Here is a 25,462-nt window from a genome sequence, read left to right as displayed (position 1 = left end):
CTGATTGAAAGCAGTTTTCTCTCTAATTTCTTGCTTCAACGTTAGTGTTTTGTGCAGTACTTGCACATGGTGAACTCAGTCATTTTTGTTCATCAAAATAAACTCTTATTGTATTTTATCATAGTTAGAATTGAACTTCTAGGTAATTAAAATGTGAAAACCCAATGACATTTTTTTCCTTTCTGGAGAGTTCTCAGACTCTCAGCCACTGAAATTGATCTCTATTTGATTGAAAATTATTATGTAAAACAATAGTAATAAAATCTCAAGAGAAATACTGGTTGTCTCTAAAGTATGAAAGACTTTAAAATAGGATATAAAATGAATTACATTATTTTAAAAGGCAAAATATTTTAATTCTTTAATCACTGCTATTTCAAAACACATATAGTCACAATGACATGCTATTTCTTTTGGAACAATTTACTACTTCATTTCTGCAATGTTACAACCCACTCCATGGTACTGCAAAGGAAATATTAGTGAAATAACTGATTTCCCCTTTGTGGTAGGAATACCATTATTGTGGTATTATAGAAAAATCTAACAATAAATGACTAAAATTATTAGCTCACTATAAGAACAGACCAAGACAATATGTATAAACTTGTTATGCATGTATTGAAAAATTCAATGAAACTAACAGAGATGAACTTTCATGAAGATAGAAGTGAGGCAGAATTATAAATCAAACAATTTTGTTGTTAAATGATTAAAGAGACTGCTAATGTTAGGATAATAAAAGTACTAAGAGAAAACATGGAGAAGCAGAATGCACCTGTGTTTCGCCAGCACAGGTCGGGAAGATAATTCCATAAAGAAAGATTTTAATACCTTCCAAAGCTCTCTGAAAATTGGAGATGATTACATGAAGTCATCATAATTGTTTATCACTAGACATCAATATCATCCAACTGATTTCCCTTGATGTGATTCAATGCTCATCAACAAACCTCCTAAATATAAATTTACATTTATTTCAATTATTTTATAGGGGAAAAGATGTGGAAGAGTGAAAACTGTGTTTTTTGCTTTAAAGATGTCTCTTTTACTAACATTCAGCATAAATATAACTTCATTAAGAATGGGTAAGGACATACAGACAGATTATGTCTAATTTTACTCAAAATGTTGAATTTTTTTTACATGTGAAAAGCTAAAGACCCGAAACTGGACAAGGGTTCACACAAAAATAATACCTAAAGATGAGATCCTGCCTCTGTGTATAAATTGTACCTTTAGGTATTATTGATAATTCACATTATCTCTTAGTGTGACAATGGGATACTTTGTATTTTATTAATGCCTTGAGGATAACTTTAATTGCCATGTACATAGTTCAGGAAACATTAGATTTTAGGTCTGGAAATTTAGAATGAGTTTTTCTCCGTTAGATACTATTTAGTAATCTTAAGCATATCTCCTTAGTTTTCTAATCTCTGTGCCAATAATACCTGTTTTTAGCTATATCAAGAGAGTGTCAAGATTTTTCAATTAAGAAAATAAACGTGGGCTTCTCTGGTGGCGGAGTGGTTGAGAGTCCACCTGCCGATGCAGGGGACACAGGTTCGTGCTCTGGTACGGGAAGATCCCACATGCCGCGGAGCGGCTGGGCCCGTGAGCCATGGCTGCTGAGCCTGCGCGTCCGGAGCCTGTGCTCCGCAACGGGAGAGGCCACAACAGTGAGAGGCCCGCGTACCGCAAAAAAAAAAAAAAAAAAAAGAAAAGAGACGTGAACTTCCCTGGTGGCACAGTGGTTAAGAATCCGCCTGCCAATGCAGGGGACATGGGTTCGAGCTCTGGATCAGGAAGATCCCATATTCTGCGAAGCAAATAAGCCCGTGCTCCACAACTACTGAGCCTGTGCTCTAGAGCCCGTGAGCCACAACTATTGAGCCCATGTGCCACAGCTACTGAAGCCCGTGCGCCTAGAGCCCATGCTCTGCAACAAGAGAAGTCACCGCAAGGAGACGCCCTTGCACCGCAATGAAGAGTAGCCCTGCTCACCGTAATTAGAGAAAGCCCGTGAGCAGCAAGGAAGACCCAACGCAGCCAAAAAATTAATTAAATAAATAAATACTTAAAAAAAGGAAAACGTGAAAAATTTTAGAAAGTTCTGTGTAACATTAAAAGAAAACTAATATCGAGGTGCTAATTAATAGATTTCATCAATCTGAATAAAAATTTATTTTCCCATTGTTTAAAGTGGTATTCAATAATCTCCTATTTAATTCTTTATTAAAAACTCCTTAAATTAATAGAGCATACAAATTTTATTCAGGTCATTTAATTTTTCTTTTTGCTTTTTCAGTAGAGCATGAAAAACAGTTGTCATATTACTATTAAAGACTGACTGGCTTTCATTGATTATAGGACCAAAATGAAGAGTTGATATTTGGCTATCCATTAGTATTTTCACTATAATTAAGAAAAACTTGTAAGATGGGTGAATTTTGCTGGAGATTACAAGGTAATTCTGGTATGCATAGAGAAAGGAACACAGTACTAAAAAACCAATACTCAGGGACAGCTGGCTTGCATTTATAATTAGATATGAACAATCATCAAAATGTAAAAGTGGTAAATAATTGAGCTTTATAAGACCTATAGTAGTTCTACAAATAGGAATAGTACATGGATACTTCTCCCTCTGATCTAATTAGTAACATGAAAAGGAATTGGAAGCATAATGGAACAAAAAGGAATTTAAAAATTCTCAGTCTTCAAATGTACTTGGTCATTTAAAGATGAGTTTGTATTAAAACAAATCATTTTAATCTGACAGAGGAACAAATAAATATTAATAAAACTAGCTAAGGGAGGAGGTAAGGATAATTTAGGAGCTTGGGGTTAACATATACACACTACTATATATAAAATAGATAATGAACAAGTACCTACTGTATAGCACAGGGAACTCTACTCAATATTCTGTAATAACCTATATGGGAAAAGAATCTGAAAAAGAATGAATATATGTATATGTATAACTGAATCACTTTCTGTACATCTGAAATTTACACAACATTGTAAATCAACTATACTCCAATATGTTTTTTTAGAAAAAGAACTAGTTAAGGTGATATATTTCTAGTTACAAGCTAGTGAAAAAAAATTAAAGTAAGGTCTACTTTCATCTAGAGCAAGATTCCCTAGGCCATTTACTGAATTGAAGGAAGAAATCTAACAATGTTATTATTTCACTGTGATAATCGGAACCTAAATTTTATTGTTGTTGTTGTTGAAAGTGTAAATAATTAAAATGTATTGCTTTGCTTATTAAGAAGGCTAAAAAGCAAATGCTTTTGTATTATTTAATGTCTTTATATTACTGGAACTATAATAATTACCTGTGTCTATTGTTCTTTCTCTCTCTCTCTTTCTCTCTCTCTCCCTATATATATATATATATATATATATATATATATATATATTTCTACTTTAGAAAACAGTTTCTCAATTAAAGATATTCATATTTAGGCAAACTATTATAATAAAATTAAAAACAAAATCAATAGAGATATTTTCCTGGCATCTTCCTCCTCCGTATATGTTCATTTAATTCAGTTAAGATTTGTCAAATGCAAAAGTCCTAACTTAATTAAATTTGGTTTTATTATCAAAATAATATTTTAATCAATGATGCTTATCAAGACTGAAAGTTATAAATTTTGATCAAGAAGAGTAGAATATATCAGAGAAATATTTTTACTGGAGATCCATGGAAGTAACCTGATAGAATATTCTAACTTTGTTTAACACACGCACACACACACACACACACACACACACACACACACACACACACACACCCCTACCCCAAAAGTGAGATTTTCCCTTTTACTTAAGATTCATAAGGATGTAATATTTAAGGATATTTTAAAATAAATATGAATTTAATATGGAGCTCTACACTTTCAAGTCTGTCATCAGATTCAGTAATCAGCCCACTCACTTTTCAATTAGTTGAGGTTACACAGTTTCATTTAATATTTGAGTTATTCAGTTTAATTAAAGTAACAAATTCAGACTTGAATGTGTTCAAAGGGGTAGAAAAATTAATTGCAATTTAGAATGTAGCATTTAAAAAAAGATGTCCTCTAACAGCCTGGAACTTAAAAATATTTGGACTAAAATTTGAAAAGTTACTCATTTGAAGCTCAAGAAGTATGTCAACTTTACAAATATTAAGTAAATAGTATTTTGTTTATACAAAGTTAATACATTAGTTGATAATTTTATAATTTATTTTACTTGCTTCAAAGTGAAAGGCACAGGGATAATATGACACAACTACAAACCTAAGCAATTAAATAGTGTAGCACTGTAAAATAATTTTTTAAAGGAATAATAAAATATTGCTCTTGTCTAGAAATGCCCTTACAGATCAAATAGTCCAATATATGAAGTTGTTCTACATTTAAAATCACAACGAAAGCGCAAACATATGTGCTTAGGATACTTATTGAATACTTATATGAGTCATTGTGCTAGAGATCTCACAGCGAAGCGTTGCCTTGTTTTTGTGTTTCGATAACTTGATGAAGTATGTATTATTGTTTCTTTTTTTAATGGTATAATGATAGCATAAAACATTATTTGGATAAAAATTTTACATTGTAAAGCATGTTTGTCATTATTATTTAACGTTAACAACAGCCTCAGATAGATCACACATGTACCATTGCACTAATTTTGGAGATCTGCAGACTAAGAATGAGAAAATGGAAATGACTTCCTCGTGTATCAAACTGTCTAGAGCTGAAAGCTTAGCTTTATAATTCTCATTTCCCTGCTTTTATCAATGACTAGGTCACATTTAGAGTAGTATTTACTGTTGATTATTATTAATGATGATTATTAATAATAAAAATATAACTCAGTGTCTGCTAAAGGGAATAAGTTTATTATTTATTATCACTTCCTCTTCATTGTGTTCTCATATTCATACAAATATATAAATGACAGATGGATTTTTAAACAAATATTATGGGGCTTCCCTGGTGACGCAGTGGTTGAGAGTCCGCCTGCATTTGCAGGGGACACGGGTTCGTGCCCCGGTCCGGGAAGATCTCACATGCCGTGGAGCAACTGGGCCCGTGAGCCATGGCCGCTGAGCCTGTGCGTCCGGAACCTGTGCTCCGCAACGGGAGAGGCCACAACAGTGAGAGGCCCACGTACCACACACACACAAAAAAAATTATGATGAGCCCCTACATTGAGTTTGGGATAACAGATTGCCTCTTATATACATATTTTTTACACTTATTAATTTCTCAAGAATTGGAAGGTATTGTGCAATCAATGTATTTATTTAAAATTGGTTTACTGTCTTAGCATTATCTTCTTCACACCTCATGTTAATAAAGCTAATAAAAACTATTATCAAATCAATGATATTATAAACTGTAACTTCTTAAAAATATGAAAATAAAATTCTTATGAGTAGTGTTTTTGCCTGTTGTTTGTTAGTTTTCTATTGGCTGGATTCATGTACTATACAAAATTATTCTAACAGTCTGTCAATTTATGACAGCATCTGCTTCTTGTCTTCTGTAATACAAATACTACATTAATTACATAGTATATACTGAGGTAACCAGGTATTTTTTTCCCAATTGACAGTGAAAAGAAAATGTATATGTTTTACATATATATAAATTAAAACTGTCCTTTTTAATGCATCCACGTGATTATACTTAGAATACCCTTTGCAGTTGTAAAGGTCTCTAGAATTTGCCTTGACTCTAATGTATAACTCTGGGAAAAATTACTTTGGGTGGTTGGCAAATTGTTATTTAAGTGGAATTTAGGGGAAGCAATCAGGTTGCAAAATCAGAGGAGGATGTTAACCTGAGTTTGCCAAGCATTTTATGAACGATTGAGAGCTGTTGTCAATGGTTCTCATCAAACATCTATGTTAAGACTAATAGGTATAATCTAAAAAGTAAAACAAATGAAGGTATATAAAATAACAGAAACAGATTCATAGATATAGAGAACAAGCTAGTGCTTACCAGTGGGGAGAAGGGAGGGGAGAAGGGTGAGACAAGGATATGGAATTAAGAGATACAAACTACTATATATAAAATAAATAAGCAACAAGGAAATGTTGTACAGCACAGAGAAATATAGCAATTATTTTATAAAAACTTTAAATGGAGTATAAACTGTAAAAATATTGAGTCACTATGTTGTACTCCTGAAACTAATATAATATTGTAAATCAACTACACTTCAATATCAAAAAAAAAAAATAGAAGAGGTGCTGCTAAAATTGGGAAGAAGTCAACAAGGCTCCTTTCCATGTCAAACCCATTGTTGGGATTATAGCCCCAACAATAAGAATATAAGTATATCTGGGTGCTATTACCATATAAGCAGAAATATTAATCTATTTCCTACAAATCTAAAATTTAACAAAAAAAGTTAATAATGTAATACAAAGCAAGGCATAACAGTCTATGATAAAGTTACCTACAGTGCTACTCCAACAATTATTTACAAGTTGTGGGTGGAATAAAGAAATAATTCATTTTTTTGAAAATCCCCTTTTCTTCCCTTATGAAAAACAATATAAATTAACTGAGAATTTTATCCTTTCTCTTTTCCCCATAAGGTGTGTTTTCAGTACTTCTAAGAATTAAATGAAAGGAAAGGTAGATATAACTAGAAGCTTATTAAAGATTTATCTTCAGAGTAATCCTATTTGTCTAGTGTTTAAAGGAAATATGAAAAAATATATAAATTCAAAGCAAATGTAAAAGATGATGTGAGTGGAGCCATTTAAAATAGAGCCAGAGCAGCCATTCCAGAGGAACTGCCTTGCATGTCCTGTTTTCTGTACCTCTGAACTGGACCAGACCACCTACATTCCACTACAATATCCTGTTGAAAGGACTGATAAATGAACTTTTACGTAGTGACCACTTCACCTGACTAATCAGTGAAGTACAGATCTAGCTTTACCTCATCTTTTACCAATGAACACTTCATCTGATGGATTACCTCATCTTGCACCAATTTATTCTTCTTAAAAAAACAAGTCACTTCATCTTCCTCTCTTTTCTTCATAAAAACCCTCAGCCCCTCTCCTGTAATGGAGAGGTTGGGTTTGGGTTTCTACCTAAGTTTGTGTATCCCGAATTGCAATTCTTTGATCCCAAGTAAAGGCTTCTCTTTTGAACTGCACTCTTGTTTTTTAGATTGACACAAAACTTATGCACATTAAACAGATTAATATGAAATATATAACATTTTTATTGTAAAAACTGTTTGCCAAAGTTATTTTATTTATCTGCTGAGAAACAGTTGATGAGTTAAACATAAAGGGCCATATCTTTAATATTAGCAGGCTTTTTGCTATTGCATATTCAGAGTTAAAACAAAAAGACCCAAGTCCCTAGATTTGTTGTTAGTAAATTCAAAAGCTTGATGTTCCAGTTTATGCTAATAATTTGAAATGAGATGTGGGAATTGAAATAACCTGGGATGTTGGAGTTAATATGTACTCCACACTTAAACCTGGATCCTTCTACCATATGCAAGATCATGATCCTTGCTGTAAGAAAGAACAGATAGGAGTCTATTTTTCCTCCTAACAATAATGTTTCAATGTCTCTTCTACTAATAAGAACATAAAACATAATTAAAAATGAAATTAAATGTGTTTGGATAGTTATTTTCATTCATTTAAACAAAAAATTTTTACTTATAACTGTTACTTCCTCCATGTAAATTTCTAAAATCCCTAGATTACAGAACACGAAAGATTAGAGACGCTCTCATGATATTAATTTTCACTATCAACTCAATTTGTACTTTGCATAAATATGTAAAGAAAAAGAAATCTAGATGCAATGTTTTTAAATGAAAACATTCAAGAAGATATTACGTACTAATTGACAATATTGGTGAAATAACCCCCAATTTATGGGACACACTGCAGAGCAAACATTTCAAAGCTAAATTACAGTTAAGAGCAATAGTGGTCAACTGCAGTATCTTTCACGGGTGTGCAATCAAGCAGTGTTTAAACAATAAAATGCTACAACTAGTGAACACACTAGTTAGGGAGATGTTTAGAAAACAGAATTTGAGCTGAGCAAGTGATATAATGTGGTGTAAGGAGAAAAAGATTTAAAGTATCAAACAAATTTATCAGATATTTCAGCAAACAATTCTATATGCTCTGGTTGAGTTTCATGCCCACCCTAAGCTTACAATGTTGGAAGAGTTTTAGGACCTTCTGTTATTTAGGTTCCCTTTTTTCCCACTAGTTATTTCCAGTATTTTCATGCTTTTGTGGATTGTGACTTTCCAAGAAGAGCATTTACTATTCTCATGTTTAGAAAATTAACTTACCAGATCCCCTTAGTTTTACAGAAGTTACTAACTTCTCCAGAATTCAGAAAAAAAAAACAAAAAAAAAACAGGTTTGATAAAAATAAACCTGACCTGTGCATTCAGAAAGAAACATTAATGTTATTTTCATCAGGGATAAAATAAAGAATATTTGTATTTCAGGATAAATAAGACCATTTTTTCTTTTAGTATTTTGGGAAGAAACAAGTGGGAAACTGTGAAACTGAACAAGAGATAAAGAAATCCAAAGAGATAAAGAGAATACGTTTGTGAACAAATGTTCTGGAATTGTTTGGCAAGGCATCCCAGGTCCAGACTTACCTTACACATAAAAATAGCTGCTTTTTTTTTCTCTAGCCAATAAAAAAGGGATGTCTTACCTAAATCTATAATATTCTACTCCATTTTAATGTACCAGTGTTTAAATACATAGAATTGAAGTTCTTGTGTTTTCGTTTCTTCATTTGCACAGTAAGAATGAAACAATTAACATATGTAAATTATTTGAACCCTCAAATAACCATTTGATTGTTTTAAAACCGAAACAATCGATTATACTCTCTGATTGAAATAATGAGGTCGATTGATTCATTGATTTCAAATTGATCAATTGTATTATATGTTTTGCAGTGTCCACTTATGACATTTTGTCCATCTTTAATTTATTCAAGTCAATAAAATTATACTTGTTTCTATAGCTTGGTATATCTCAATTATCATTTAAATTTTATTGCATTTATTGAAAACAGAATTTATTACTTTCATTATAGTAAAAGATCAATATTTACCTTTAAGTAAAATATCTGTGATATTTTTCTCAGAAAAGTGTCACTCATCCTAAATTATGCATATTTACCTTTTATTTGATATTTTAGGGATTCTTTGATAATTATATATCAAATCCATTTGGAACATATTTTGATATTAAGGGAATTAACCAAGTCTATTTTCCATTTTAATAAGTCATTTTTTTTTAAATCATTTATTGAATAATCCATCCTTTTGTTTATTGGGTTGAGGTACCACCTTCTATTTAGTTATAGTTGCCACTAGTGATAATCTTATATGCCACATTAATTTTGTTAATTAAAAAACAATTTTTATGTTTTTATATGTTTAAAAAACAATTTATAGTATATTCATAAAATAAATTAAAGTATTATTTGGACTGCTCTCTATATATTTAATTGAATATTTGCTCCTTTTAAAATGGGCATGCCTTTATATAAAATTAGAATATACTCCTGTGAGAAATGTTAAAAGAAAATCTCCACACCAACAGATTGAGTGCTTTTGTATGTTATTTTTTTTCACCAGTTTTTCCACAGGTTCAATTCTATTTTTGTTGATCAATTTCATAACATATTATTGTACACATTACCCATTTCACCCACTTTGCAAATGCATTAATGTAAAATCTTCAATATAGGTAAGATTTTAAGTCAGAGGAACACTCTGTTACCCAAAGACTTTCCTTCTGGTGTGTTTCCATTGGCTCTCCAGATTCCCTTTCTGCGCCAGTAACGAGGTTGATCACAGACAAAAATGACTGTTGTTGACTTGGTTCCTTTCTTTTACATGGGCCAATTTACCTTCCAACTCTTATTCCTCCAGATTAAGGGTTTTTGTGTAGATTTTGCCAGGATGTCTTCTACCTGCCTTCTCTGGAAATCACTTCTGTCTGGGGTGCTTCCTTCAACCACATTTCATCTGCTATTTTTCTTTTTTTCCTGATGAAAGTTCTTCAGAATTGATGTCATGACTTTGGCTTCCTCCCATCACTTCAGGGCTGATGCAGGTGTGATATTTCCCTCTCATACATGTTTATCTTTATGCATTTTGCCAAATATTGAAAGAGATGCTGGAAGCTCATATTCATAATATAATACTTTTGGAAGAAATTTTAGTAGTTATGTATAAAAATGATATTGAATACAAATATTACACATGCATTCAATAAGTTATAAGTGGCCATTAATTAATAAAATTAAAGTTCAAGAAGCTGTCTTCTTTTTCATCTCATATAGTTTAATACTTTTTTCCTTATTTAAATATAGGTGTTTACTTGATGTGTTTTTACCTTAGTTATAGATTCTCTAAAACATTAAAAGTTAAAAGGATTTGGGATATAAAATGGGAATTGAATAATCATTTTATTTACAAATTACTTTTTAATAAAATATAAAAGAACATATACTGACTGGTTTTCATGGATCAGGATTATTTTCTGAATATGCTGTCTATGCATTTTTAGTTATGAAACGTTAGAATATTATTTTGCAGAATTTTTTGTAGTATTCTAGTGTTGTTTATCCAGTTTTGTTTATCATTTAAAATGTTATTTCCATTCAACATTATTTGTAGAAAACAACTATCAAGTGCTCTTACTCTAGTAATTAGATAATTACTATTTAACACTGACCTGTCTTCTTTCCATTAAACACCAACTCATTTTCTTAATGTAAATAGCATCATGAAAATTAAAGATGCAAGCTTCTTAAAGAATTCATGTACTAGAGAGATGAATGAAGACTAAATAAAACAGCATAGCCAATATGCCTCGTTGAATTCTCAGTTAATGATTTTTTTCCTAAATCATAAAATTTAGAATGACATATTTTTAAATTCTACCTTTCTTCTAATTAACATATTGTTTTCCTTACATATTAGTGAAAAACAATTAAATAATAAGTCAAATTTCACTTGAAAAGTAAATGAAATATATACTGAGTAAATTAAAAAATATATGAGATCCCTAATTTTCTACAACTGAACATGGCCCATGCACTAAAAAAGAGTGTAACTAACAATCCCTCATTTTTAATTTGATGAGTTTTTAACACATTTGTTTACCTAGTACTAGCACTTTTTTTGGAGGCACCAAAATAATTTGGATCAGATAATTTCTCCTGTTCTTTTTCAATGGATATATGTTTTGAGTGTACTTTGATTAAAAGGAATGGTTTATATAACAGCAATGCAAGGTTTTGTAAAACCTAAGAGCCTATTATAAACAAACAATTCCTGCATGTTACATAGCCATCTAATTTACACTTCTTGTGTTATGCATAGTGAAAGTTAATGCATAGAGACTTAGAGTTCATGTTTAGTTTTGAATGTAATATTGCAATATTCTATTAACCATTTACTTTGTATTTTCCATATAAATGTATGTATATACAGACACACATAACGTACATACATACATACATACATACATACACAGTGTTTAGTTGCTGTATTTTTTTTTCCTTTAGATCTGTATTCTAGTTGCCACTAGTGACCTTGCTAGAAGATTTGTACTTTACAAAATGTCTGACCTTTTAGTCCAATCACACTGGGCAGGCTTCCATATTCATTAGGACTGCGAGAAGATAGATTTTATCATGTTTCTACAGTGACCATTATATTTATCAGCCAATTTCCATCTTCCCCAACATTTCCAGCTTGCTTAGGAATATTACTAGAATGAATAATACAGGAAATCTTTTGTACCCAAACACTAGCAATGTTAAACTGTTGCAATGTTCCATTCAATATAAAAAAGACTGTGATCAAACATAAATTATAAATAGTTGTTTATACTACAAATAACTGCACTGTGAACAATTCATATTTCATATTTGCATGCATACTAGAAAAACATCTGTGGCTTTTATATAAACAACATAGATTTGCCTAAGATAAAAAAAATCTCATAGAGAACTAATGTAAAACTAGAATATAAACAACAACAATAATAAAGAATTGAGGTTTAGATATTTATTTTTGAATAAATATTGATTGTCATCCATAGAGACTATTTGATGTTTATTGAAATATATATTTCCATATATAGATTATAAAGCACTTCATAATGTTCCTGAAATATAGTACATGTTCCAAAATATTGTTTTACTAATTACTATTACTGAGTGAAAATTCTGTATGCATACCCAGGTGATACACGGGAAAGAAAAAATATTTGTAACTACTTTAAGAATGTTTTGCAGATAACATGGACCAATGTGCCTGTCACATTTTAAATGATAAGTAGCACATTTAAAATTTATAGCTGATAATTATTTTTCTTTCAAAGAACAGGTACTACTCTCATTAAAATAAATATAACAATGATTTGGCTAGAGAAAATGTTTCTGCACTCTATAAATAAAAATATTCAAGTAGAAGTTCATATGCATATCTGTATGGCTTCACTATACCAGAGAATATATTCAAAAGGAGAAAAATATTTTTTCTCCTTTCAATCAATAATAATAGAAGCAATACTTTCTCATTAATTAATAGAGCTTGACTGCCTCAAAGTCTCTGTCCTAACTTTCATAAACATTTCTCTTTTTTTACTCATCAATTGAGAACTATTTTCCAGTCTTTATAAAATGTTGTATCAGAAAGCTGACCTTCCCCCAAATTTTCAACAAAGGGCAATAATAATAACAATATCAACATTTTTAATATTTTGGATTATTAAAAATGTTTTATTGCAGTATAGTTGATTTACAATGTTGTGCTAGTTTCAGGTATATAGCAAAGTGAATCAGTTATATATATACATATATCCATTAATTTTTAGATTCTTTTCTCATATAGGTCATTACAGAGTATTGAATAGAATTCCCCGTGCTATACAGTATGTCCTTTTTAGTTATCTATTTTAACAGAGGAATGGATAAAGAAGAGTGGCACATATATATTATGGAATATTACTCAGCCATGAAAAAGAATGAAATAATGCCATTTACAGAAACATGGATAGACCTAGGGATTTTCATACTGAGTGGAGTAAGTTAGAGAAAGACAAATATCACATGATATCGCTTATATGTAGAATCTTTAAAAAATGGTACAAATGAACTTATTTACAAAACAGAAATAGAGTCACAGATGTAGAAAATAATATCAACTTTGAATTGACCTGTCATAAACATGGAAATTGACAAAGATCATAAAGTGAATGCCTGGTATCAAAGAGAATAAACTGTTAGAAAAAGGAAATTAAAAGGCAAGGTTTTCAAGAAAATTTAGCTCTATAGGAAAAGATATGATAATCTACACGTGGTTGTAATATTGCTGTGTCAAAATGTGCAGTACTGGAGCTTCTGTTGTTAGGAATCTTTTTCATCCCCTTCAGTTGTTTATAGGCTTGTTTTTAAAAATTGATTCTGGTTTTTTCTTCTGGCAAAAGAGAATAGCAAATTCTAGACACTGGATATGCTTAATAAGGTTGGTAGAGTGTTAGGTACTAAGAAAAGGCCCATACCTCAATGTTTCTGTGAACAAAATATATGTCCAGAATTTAACATTTCCGCTCATTGTGGTGGCTCCAATAATGGGAGATGTATGTTGATAGGTGGCATGTGGTGGGGTAGAGTGGAATTTAAAGTAATGTTTCGATGACATTGCTGTTTTTGAAGCAAATTGACACAAGAGAAATTGCAAGAATTGGTAGACAAGGCCTTTATAACTATTTATTAAATAAAGTAAATTTGATTAAAACAATCAGTTGTTTGAGTATTCATAGAGTTAGGAGTGTCACAGAGTCATTATAAGAATAAACCTTGGAAAGAAACATGTGAGTTTGAATCCAAGATCTTTCACTTACCAAGAGCTTTTGTCTGAAGTAATTTGATTAGTGCCTTGAGCCTGTTTTCTAATGTGTTCTAAGTGGGAAAAAAAAAAAAACAACCTTAAATAATAGAGTGGCTATGAGAATTAAATAAAATAACACATATGAAATAGCATCTATAAAATATTTAACTGAATGATTGCTATCTAATAGGTATTTACTAAGTAATTTTTAATATAAAGATATAAATTTCAGTATTTAAGATAAAATTATTGAAATATTGGTATATGACAACACATTCAATGAACATACAGGTATAGTTTTATTTTATTAATTGTTTTCTTTATTATACCTGATTAAATTTTGAAAGTCTTCATCATACAGACGTATCCATAACTTACAAGAATAAAAATATATTAATAAGAATACGACGGTTAAGGAAAATTAAATTTAGAGCAGACTCACCCTGGAGTCTCTCTTGCTTCCCTACTGGCCCCAGAGAAACAAGCTGCTGTTGTGTGAACCATTTATGGTAGAGATTGCATGGTAGGGAATGTGGGCTGAGCCCAGGAACTGAGGCCCTACTTGGGCCAACAGCCTGAAAAAGAACTGAAACCTTCAATGACTTGAATGTCTTTGGAGTGGATTCTCCTCTTGTTAAATCTACAGATGAGAATGCAGCCTGGTTAACTGACAAGTTTACTGCAGCTTGATGTGACCTTGAAAGAAAGAACCAAACTATGTCATAGCTGACTTGTGATCCAAAGAAACTGTGACATCTGTGTTGTTTTAAGCCACTTAGTTTGTGCTAACTTGTTATGGGGCAATAGAAAACTAACAAATGTCCCTTCATTTCCTACTGATTTTGACCAAATTATTTTTTATATTCTTGGCGTCTCCTAACAGCAAGCATTTCTGCATCTCTTCTTTGCATAATTGATCTCTTCTCAGGTGTAGACTCCTCCTACATAATTCTGTGGTTAAGCTTTCTCTGCTCTTTTTTAAAAATCTAGTTTAAAGGTGGTAGATCAAGAGCATACTTGTTCTCAACCTCTCCTATTAGTATCCCAAGAGAGGGATGAAAGATGTGAGTGTGATCTATCATTTTAAGTGAGAAGATCCTCAATACTTAATCAGCAATATATATTAGACATTCTTTCCAGTAAACTAGCAAATCTCCATTCTGTGGGACAGAAAGTTTTGCCTTTTACCAATGGCTCACAGTCTGACTGTATTTAAAGGAGAACTCAAAATAGAATTTCTGATAAAAGTAAATCTTTACTGAATATTTTTGAAAAATGTAATAATCACAACATAGATAAAATTGCAACATCTTAATATTATAATACTTTAATGTTTGTAGCATATACTAATGTATTTTTTCTTCATTTGACTTTTACAACATACCTGCAAGATGATTTTATTAGTGCCAGTTTTTACATAAAGAAACAGATTCAGAAGGATTAAGTAGTATACCCAAAATTAAACAGCTAATTAAACATTGAGACTAAAACTGTAATTCAAATGTAGCTGTGTCTATGCTTTCTTCACTAAATCAGTGAATTTTAATCTCTGCTACCTAGATCTTCTAAATGCTAACCCTCTTAATCTATTCCATACCTATACCAACATTACTAACACAAAAAAAATTCTGACAAGTAAGTTCTTTCATCATTTTAACATACTTTGATTAATAATATATATACATTTAAAAAGTTCTTTACTTTTAAAACATTTTAAAGTCACTTTTCATTTAATGTTGATTTCATCATTTGATGATGATTTTATAGTAATCTTAAATAGAAAATTGTGTAATAGTTCACCCACACTTAAATTGTTAGGGGTAATGTTGGATTGGAGTTGAATAAATTTATAATAAAATAAATAAATAAAACATGAGAGAAATATACTTCCTTTCTTTGTCCAATTGTTATCTGAACCTGTAATCTCTTTAACCTTAAGCCTTATATCTTTCAACCAGAAGCTAGACAGTACATGGAATGCTAGAGCAAACCATGACTGTAAGCGTTAACTATTCTAGTCATTTTATTTGTATGTGAGGAGCTTGAACCCAATACAGAGGAAGATATGTTTAAGTCATACTTAATTGAAGAAATGACTAGGAGCAAAAATTTGATATTTTAGCTTCAGTATTCTTTACAGTGTTGACTTCTTACATAATCACATTTTTCAATGCAAAACTCCCTAGAGACTCTTGCTAAGTATAGATAACTTGATTACAGAAAGAAAAAGTGATTCAACATCAAGTGGAAATAAATCTTGGTTGGAAAAAAAGTAATTCAGACTCTAGTTAAAGAAAAGTTTGACTCTATCATCAGGAGTCTGTATCTTAGGTATAAATGATGCCAGGCAATGTCTGCATGAGCTGAGGTTCAGTAAAAGAAATAGAAATAAGTCTTGGTGTTTTAGGCAGGAAATTATTTAATACAGATCATAAGCTTCTTATATCATTAACAGGCTACAAGGAATGGAAGTCTGTGAACTAATGTGTGACTATTAATTTCAAGATAAATCTACTGTAGCTAAATTCCAAAGGTCAGAAAGCATCTGTCATTATTTTTACAACCACTTCTCTCACCCTCAGCTGCCTGATAGCCAGGAATCTGGAAACCAGGTCCTGAAATATGGAGGCTGGCAGCCACAAACAACTAGATCTAACATCTTTCATTCCAGCCTTTAAAGCCATGGGAAGATGGCCTGTACATCACTTTCACTTTTCATAATTCATTTGAGTGCTTCTCATTTTCAAAACTTAATTTAACTTAGATTACTCTTAGCTACATAGGGACCTAACAAATGTGAAATTTTAATATATTTGTCCCATTATAAGGGAAGGAATATTAAAAGTAGTGTGAAGGTATGGTAAATATCCATAAACTATATTCATCTCTATCTCAACACGAAGCATAAATAGAAAAGCCATAAAATGTAGGGAAAATACTTAAAACTTGAAAAAGACTAGTTAAATATGATTAACATTCTACTCTACTATATTTTATTTTTGGCTGCGTTAGGTCTTAGTTGAGGCACGTGGGATCTTTGTTGAGGCATGAGGGATCTTACCCCGTGGCGTGTGCGCTCTTCGTTGTGGTGTGCGGGCTTGTCTTTAGCTGTGGTGCACAGGCTCCAGGGCACCTGGGCTCTGTACTTGTGGTGCACGGGTTCCAGAGTGTGCGGGCTCTGTAGTCTGCATCACTTGGGCTCTAGTTGAGGCACACGAGTGCAGTAATTGTGGCACCAGGGCTTAGTTGCCCCGTGGCATGTGGGATCTTAGTTCCCAGACCAGGGATCGAACCTGCATCCCCTGCATTGCAAGGCAGATTCTTTACCACTGGACCACCAGTGAAGTCCCTCTACTCTGTTTTATTACTCCAAACCAGAATATCTTTCTCATTCACACATATGGGAAATTGTGAAAACATATAGAAAAATTCACAATAACATATCTATTAAACTTCATTATTATACTCTATATTAGTGGAATGTTAATTTATCTCAAGTACAACATTTTGCATGAGGCATAATTAAGAAAGACCACAGAAAAAGTTATATACATACATTTAAAAATAAAAAAAAATAACATCTAAATATGTTTTCAATTGTATGATAACCCATAAGTAAAAATGTAATATACATGTATTGCAAAATTTAAAAATAAGGATAAACATGGAAAAAAAAGAACAAATCAGACCTAATTCTAATGAATTCTAATTCATTCTAATGACTGTGAAGAGGACAATTACTAGGCAGGGATACAATCTCACATTCTGAGTGAATTTTTTTTTTTGTACATTTTTTTGGATACATGTTACTTTATCAGTGGAATGTTACCTTTTAGCTAAAAACAAAAAATGCCTGGTTTATTTTTGTTCTATTGTTATGTCTTTCATTATAGAACTATAAATATTCCCATATTTGTCACAGCAATTCATTTCCTAACATTACATGTAGTAATTTCACTTTAGAAATATACTTTTAAAACTACTTTAAAAAATATGTAGTAAGGTACAGAATGAAAAAAATTTCTTACAAATATGTTGAAATAATTTCTAGGTCCAAGATGGAGTCTATTCTGCCCAGGGGCCATGTCAGCAAACAGAAACTTAGATAATTTTCCTTTCCCTGTAAATGCTCTACTTGACCAGAAATGCAGCATATACAGTCAGATAATTTCCAAACCACAAGCCATCCCTGGGCCCTATCTTTATTTCCTTCTCCTTTTTCACCCCCAACAAGATTGACTATGTGGCCACAGCCAATCAAATATTTTATATTTTTCTCTTTCTTGGCATTTATTCTTTATCCTATAATAGCTTCCTGCCTTCTGCCCCATTTTGTAGTTCTCCCAAAGGACACTGTCCCTATCGTGAAGTGTTAAAGTTTGTATAACCTAAGTTGTTTTCTTTAATCATTTTTTAGCAAACGATAATTTCAAAAAAATAATTTAAAGTAACACTGTAATTTATATAACTTTGGTGATATTGTTATTTAACTTGTCTCTCATTTTCAATAGAAAATCTGTGTCTAAAATTATTAGTTTGATGTTAATCATGTGACGTCAGCAGTAGTATAATTCTTTATCTAACGTATATATTTTGTCCCATAGATTTTTTTACAAAAACACATTTTTAGTTAAGCATTTTAGTGTGTAATATTCTTAAATGACCCCAAAGGCTTGAAATTTTGTTTTAATAATTATAGTATATGTTACTGAAATACTAGCTAACTATATGCATTTTTTAAGCAACAAGATTTTTAAACTTATAATAATAAACTTAGACTTATTTAGCCTTAGTGGTTATCCATTTTAGAAAAATATGTAGGCTACAGGATAAAACCCAAATAAATGATTCAATGGATATTGGCTAATCATCTATTATATCCCAAATATTATACCAAGCACCTATGTCAGTACCTAATAAATAGAAACTATAAATTTTCTCATAAGTATCCTAAAATCTAGCTATGAAAATAAAATCTTGATACATAAAAAATTATATAAAGTGTGAAAAATTTAATTTTCAACAGAAATATTTAAAACAAAGACATAAAAAAAAAGTTTACCTGATAGTAGCTAAAGGGCCTTAATAAACTAGGGATACACTGAGACATTAAAAATTGGGCATCTGTGTTTAATAAAAAACACATACAAATGAAGCCAACTGACATAATTCTTGGGAATAACTGTTCATTATTACATATGCATTCAGATTTTTTATTTATAAAGTGAAACAAAGAAATTCTGGTTAATAGTTTGTACTATTATTGCTAGATTGTATTTCTTTTGATTCCTTCTTACTGTGCAGTATACAAATACTCAAGGTTCCTAGAGATTCAGTGAAGTATGAGAAATACATGCTTAAGGGTTTCACCTGACACTTAACAGGAACAAGTTTGTTGTGGGATTTTCCATACTCACCATCACCCAGGCCTAAAACTTCATTCAGTGGACAAGAGTGCACAAACCACCAAGTGGACAAAACCTGACCTCATTTGAATGTAACTGCTGAAGGTTGCTACTCTTGGCTACCTAGCTGAGCAAGCTTTCCTCAAGTTTTTTCAAGAAAATGAAAGCAATGCACCCTATATTTAAATAAATTAATACTTTCTTCTTCACTTATCATTACATCTCCTCATCACATCATTTGCAATTTTCCAGGTGACAAAATAGTGGGGGTTTTTTTAAGTAAAAGAAATACAACTCCTACTCTGGAGTTTTAGTTTAGCAATATAAAGAATTTCATCTGAAAATTACTTCATGAATAAAGCTCCTCTTACACATGAAGATAATTTAACATACATTTAATCAATAACATGCTTCTGAACACCAAGCATTAAATTTGTCACATATTTGATTAAACTGAATTTGAAGTGTTCAGGATTCTGTTAGATCTAATTTTAGAAAATTGTTTTTAGTTGTAAACTTTTTCATCAATAAACCAGCAGAAGATTTTATGCAATTCATATTTTACATGTTGGAGGATTGCTTTCTCTTTTACCATTCTTATTTTAAATCATTTTTTAAAGTGACTATTTCCATGGAGACAGTGATATTTGGCAATATCAGCCAAAACATTTTTTAAGTTAGAAAGGTGTCCAGTACTATCTGTAAAGTCATTAAATATGAACAGCTTTACCAGTAACTCCTTAGATTTTCCTCTGAGGTTGAAATATGAGGTGTGATTTCATTGGAATATGGTGGTTCTAATATTCTTTTACCTGATAAACATGACATGCTATCAATTTGTGTAGAGTTGGAAAATTTCTTCACCTTATCTCATTATTTTTTCCTTGTAGCTACTCTGAGATAAAACCTTCACTTTTCAAAAGCACATCTATATTTTCTATCAGACAGAATCAATTTAAAACTGTAAATCTTTGTTTTATCTTTGTGTGTTTAATGAAAATTCAGAAGCAGTTTACAATGAGACAGACTTGAATTAAATATTTTAAGCACTTAATTATTTAATGTGTATATACACATATATACACATCTTTAGAACTTAAAATTTATTTTAGACAAACATAAAATGAATTATGTAAATATATAAGGTAAATTAAACAAAATTGAATCATTTATTCATTAGAGTAATCACATAATTATATTAGGTGTGATTTTCCTATGAAATGTTTTGGATTTTAAAATAAATATTTTTGAAAATAAAAGTTTTTAAAATTTCTCCTCAGAATAATGTAACATTTATATGTATTTTCCTAACAATTAAAAAGCATTTATTTTACAGTATCTCATGATTCATATTCTCAAGACTATCTTCTTAACTAGGAAGGATAAATATTTGGTAAGGGAGGAAAATTGGTGTGATGGGCTAACCCCAGTATTTCCACCACCTTATTACAGGCTTGAAAGGAGATTTTTGAAAACCTTTCTTTCAATTTCTGAGCTTGAGTGTAGAGCATAGAAACCTCCAAGACTGGAAAACAAGAACAAGAAAGACTGTAAAAAAAATTCTTTTAAATTTTTAAAAAATGGAAAAGAATATCCAAGAACTACACTACAACTACAAAACATATAACATACATGTAATGGAAATACTAGAAAGAGAAGAGAGAAACAAACAGAAAAAAATATTTGAAATAACCATGACTTATAATTTTCCCAAATTAATGTCAGCCATGAAACCACAGATCCAGAAAACTCATAAGGCACCAAGCAAGACAAACAAATAAACAAACAAAAATTTTACCTAGGTATACAGTTTTGAAACTATAGGAAAGAAAATCTGAAACAACCCAGGGAGAGGGGAACACCTATAGAAAAACAAAGATAAGAATTACATGACTTCCCCTCAGAAACCATGCAAACAAGAAAAGAATGGAATGAAATGTTTAAACTTCTGAGAGAGAAAAACCACCAGCTTAGAATTCTGTATCCTGCATAATTATCCTTCAAAAGTGAAGGAGAAATAAAGACTTACTCAGACAAAGAAAAACTAAGGGGATTTTTTGCCAGAAGAGCTGTCTTGAAAGAAATGTTAAAAAAAGGTTTTCAGACTGTGGGAAAATAGCATAGGTCAGAAACTCAGATTACATAAAGAATGGAAAAACATCAAAAAAGGAATAAGTGAAAGTAAAATAAAAACTTTATTTTTTCTTATTTTTAATTCACCTAACAGACAACAGTTTCTTCAAAATAACAATACTATCTGTGTTCAGTTATGTGTATATATACACATATATGTTTATATATGTGCTTATATGTAAGTGAAATAAAAGTCAGCAACAATATAAGGGTTGGGAGGAAAGAATTAGGATTATTTTGTAATTATAAAGTACTCACAGTAACTGTGAAGCAGTATAGTATTATTTGAAAATGGGCTTGGAATACTTGTAAATGTATTCTAAAATCTAAATGAACCACTAAAAAAGGTAAAACAAAGTAACATAACTGGTATACCAAGAAAGCATAAAAATGGGATTATACAAAATCCTCCATTAAAATCACAAAAAGTAGAAAGAGAGGAAGACAAAAATAGTAATAAAGAACAACAGAAACAAATTAGAAAACAGTAACAAATATGGCAAATATTAATCCGAGTATATAAATAATCATTTTGAACATCAATGTTCATCAATCACTTTGAACATCAATAAACATCAAATAAAAGACAGAATGTCAGAGTGGATGAAGAAACAAAACCCAAATATGTATCGTATACAAAAACCTACTTTACATATAAAGATAAATATAGGTTAAAAGCAAAAAGATGGAGAAAAATATACCATGTTAACGCTAATTAAAAAACAAAACAAAACAAAAAACAGGAGTAACTATATTAATTTGATACAGAACAGACTGAAAATGAGGAAAATTATCAGGGATACAGAGAGACATTACCTAATAATAAAGGGGTTAATTCTCCTAGAGGATATACCAACCATTAAACAGCATGTGCCTAAAAACAGAGAGTAAAACTACATGTTGTGAAAAATTGAAAGTAGAAATAGATGAATCTACTATTATAGTTGGAGACTTCAGCACCTGTCTTTCAGAAAGGGATAATTCTATAGGCAGAAAATCAGTAAAAACATAGAATAACTCAAGAACATGATCAATGAACTGGATACAATTGACATCTATAGACTACTTCATCCAATAGCTGAATATACATTCTTCTCAAGATCACTTGGAACATTTACCAAGGTATATCAAATTCTGGGCCATAAATACACTGTAAACATTTTTCAAGAATAGAAATCATACAATGTCTGCTCTCAGACCACATGGAATTAAACTAGAAAACAATAACAGAAAGATACCTGGAAAATCCCAAACTATATGAATTTTAATTAACTCACTTCTAAATAACACATGGGTCAAAGAAGAATCATTAAGAAAAATCTTAAAATATTTTGCACTAAATGAAAATAAAACTTTTCAAAATATGTAAGATACAGCAAAATCAGTATTGTGGGAATTTTTTAGCGCTGAATGCAAATATTACAAAAGAAAAGATCTGAAACCAATTATCTAAGTTTCTACCTTAGGAAACTAAAAAAACAAGAGCAAATTAAATGCAAAGTAAGCAGAAAAAAAGAAATAATAAAAATTAGAGCATAAATCAACAATATTGAAACCATGAAATCAACAGAGAAAATCAATGAAACCAAAAGCTGTTTTCAAAAGTTCTTTGAAAAGTTCAATAAAATCAGTAAGTCTCTAGCCATTCTAAGAGAAAAGAGAGAGGGTATAAACAACTAATATCAGAAATGAAAAAGGAAACATGACTACAGATCTCATGGACATTAAAAGAATAATAAGTAATTATAAATAACAATTCTATGCCCACATATTTGATAACTTTGATGAAATAGACCAATTCCTTGAAAGACAGAACACGCCCAAACTCACAGAAAAATAGACAATCTGAATAGGTTTATATCTATTCAAGTAATCAGATCAATAGTCAATAACCTTCCAAAACAGAAAACAACAGGTTTAGATGGGTTCACTGGTGAGTTCTAACAAACATTTAAAAATGAAATTATGCTAATTCTCTACAATCTGTTTCAGAGAATACAGAAGGGAGTCCTTCCTAACTAATTCTATCAAGCAGCATCATCTGCTGATAACAAAACTAAAGGTATCTCAAGAAAAGAAAACTATAGAACACTATCTCTAATGAACCTAGATGCAAAATCCTCAACAAAATATTAGCAAATTGAATCCAACAATATATAAGAATAATTATACATCATGACACAGTGGGATTTATCCCAGTTATGCAAGGTTGGTACATTCAAAAATAAATTAATGTAATCCACCACATCAACTGGCTAAAAAAGAATAATCATACAATCATATAAATAGAAGCCAGAAAATCATTTTACAAAATCCAACTACCATTTATGATAAAGACTCTCAGTAAATAAGAAATAGTGCCAAACTTGCTCAACTGATAAAGAATGTTTACAAAAACTAATAGCTATTTTTGGATTGGGTTGTTTGTTTTTTTTAATATTGAGCTGCATGAGCTACTTGTATATTTCAGAGATTAATACTTGTCAGTTGCTTCATTTGCAAATATTTTCTCCCATTCTGAGTGTTGTCTTTTCGCCTTGTTTATGGTTTCCTTTGCTGTGCAAAAGCTTTTAAGTTTCATTAGGTCCCATTTGTTTATTTTTGTTTTTATTTCCGTTTCTCTAAGAGGTGTAAATCAGAAAGAGAAAAACAAATACCGTATGCTAACACATATATATGGAATCTTAAAAAAAAAAAAGTGGTTCTAATGAACCTAAGGGTAGGACAGGAATAAAAACACAAACCTAGAGAATGGACTTGAGGACACAGGGATGGGGAATGGTAAGCTGGGATGAAGTGAGAGAGTGGCATTGACATATATATACACACTACCAAATGTTAAATAGATAGCTAGTGGGAAGCAGCTGCATAGCACAGGGAGATCATCTTGGTGCTTTGTGACCACGTAGAGGGGTGGGATAGGGAGGGTGGCAGGGAGGTGCAAGAAGGAGGGGATATGTGGATATATGTATACATGTAGCTGATTCACTTTGTTATACAGCAGAAACTAACACAACATTGTAAAGAAATTATACTCCAATAAAGATGTTAAAATAAAAAGATAAAAAGGACATCTAATGGCTAATATCAAACTTTGTTGTGAGACAATATTAAGATTTCCCACTAAGATAAGGACACGGCAATGATGTCCCCTTTCACTACTCCTATTCCAAATCATAGTGGAAGACCTAGATAATTTGATAAGAGAAAAAATAAAATAAAAATATATTAATTAGAAAGAAAGTAATGAAACAGTCTTTCTTTGCAAATGACATGATTTACTATGTATAAAACCAGAAAGAATCAACAAAAAATCCAGGAACTTATAAGAAATTATAGCAATATTGCAAAAGATTAATATACAAAAGTCATTTATTTTCCTATATACCAGCAATGAACAAGTAGAATTTGAAATTGAAAACACAATACCATTTATATTAGCACATACCAAAATGAAATAGGTTAAATTAAGCAAAATATGTACAAAATCTATATGAAAAAAACTAAGATATATTTAAAGAAATCAAGGAACTAAACAGATGGAGAAATAATCCATGTTCATGGATAAGAAGATTCAATATTGTCAAGATGTCAAATCTTCCTAATTTGACCCATAGATTCAATGCAATTCTAATCAAAATTCTAGAAAGTTATTTTGCAGATTTTGATAAACTCATCCCAAGTTTACATGGAGAAGCAGAAGACCAAGAATAGCCAATATGATATTGAAGAACAAAGTTGGAGGACTGACACTACCTGAATTCAAGATTTACTATAAAGCTACAATAGTCCAGACAGTGTGTTAATTGTGACAAAACAGACAAATAGACCAATGGAAAAGAATTGAAAGCTCAGAAATAGACCCATGTAAATATAATGAACTGATCTTTGACAAAAGAGAAAGACAATACACTGAAGCAAGGTAGCCTTTTCAATAAATGGTGCCAGAACAACAAGACATCTACGTGCAA

The sequence above is a fragment of the Lagenorhynchus albirostris genome, chromosome 5 (genome assembly GCF_949774975.1).
Source record: "Lagenorhynchus albirostris chromosome 5, mLagAlb1.1, whole genome shotgun sequence".
Taxonomy (NCBI): domain Eukaryota; kingdom Metazoa; phylum Chordata; class Mammalia; order Artiodactyla; family Delphinidae; genus Lagenorhynchus; species Lagenorhynchus albirostris.
Note: the sequence above shows the minus strand (reverse complement) of the source record.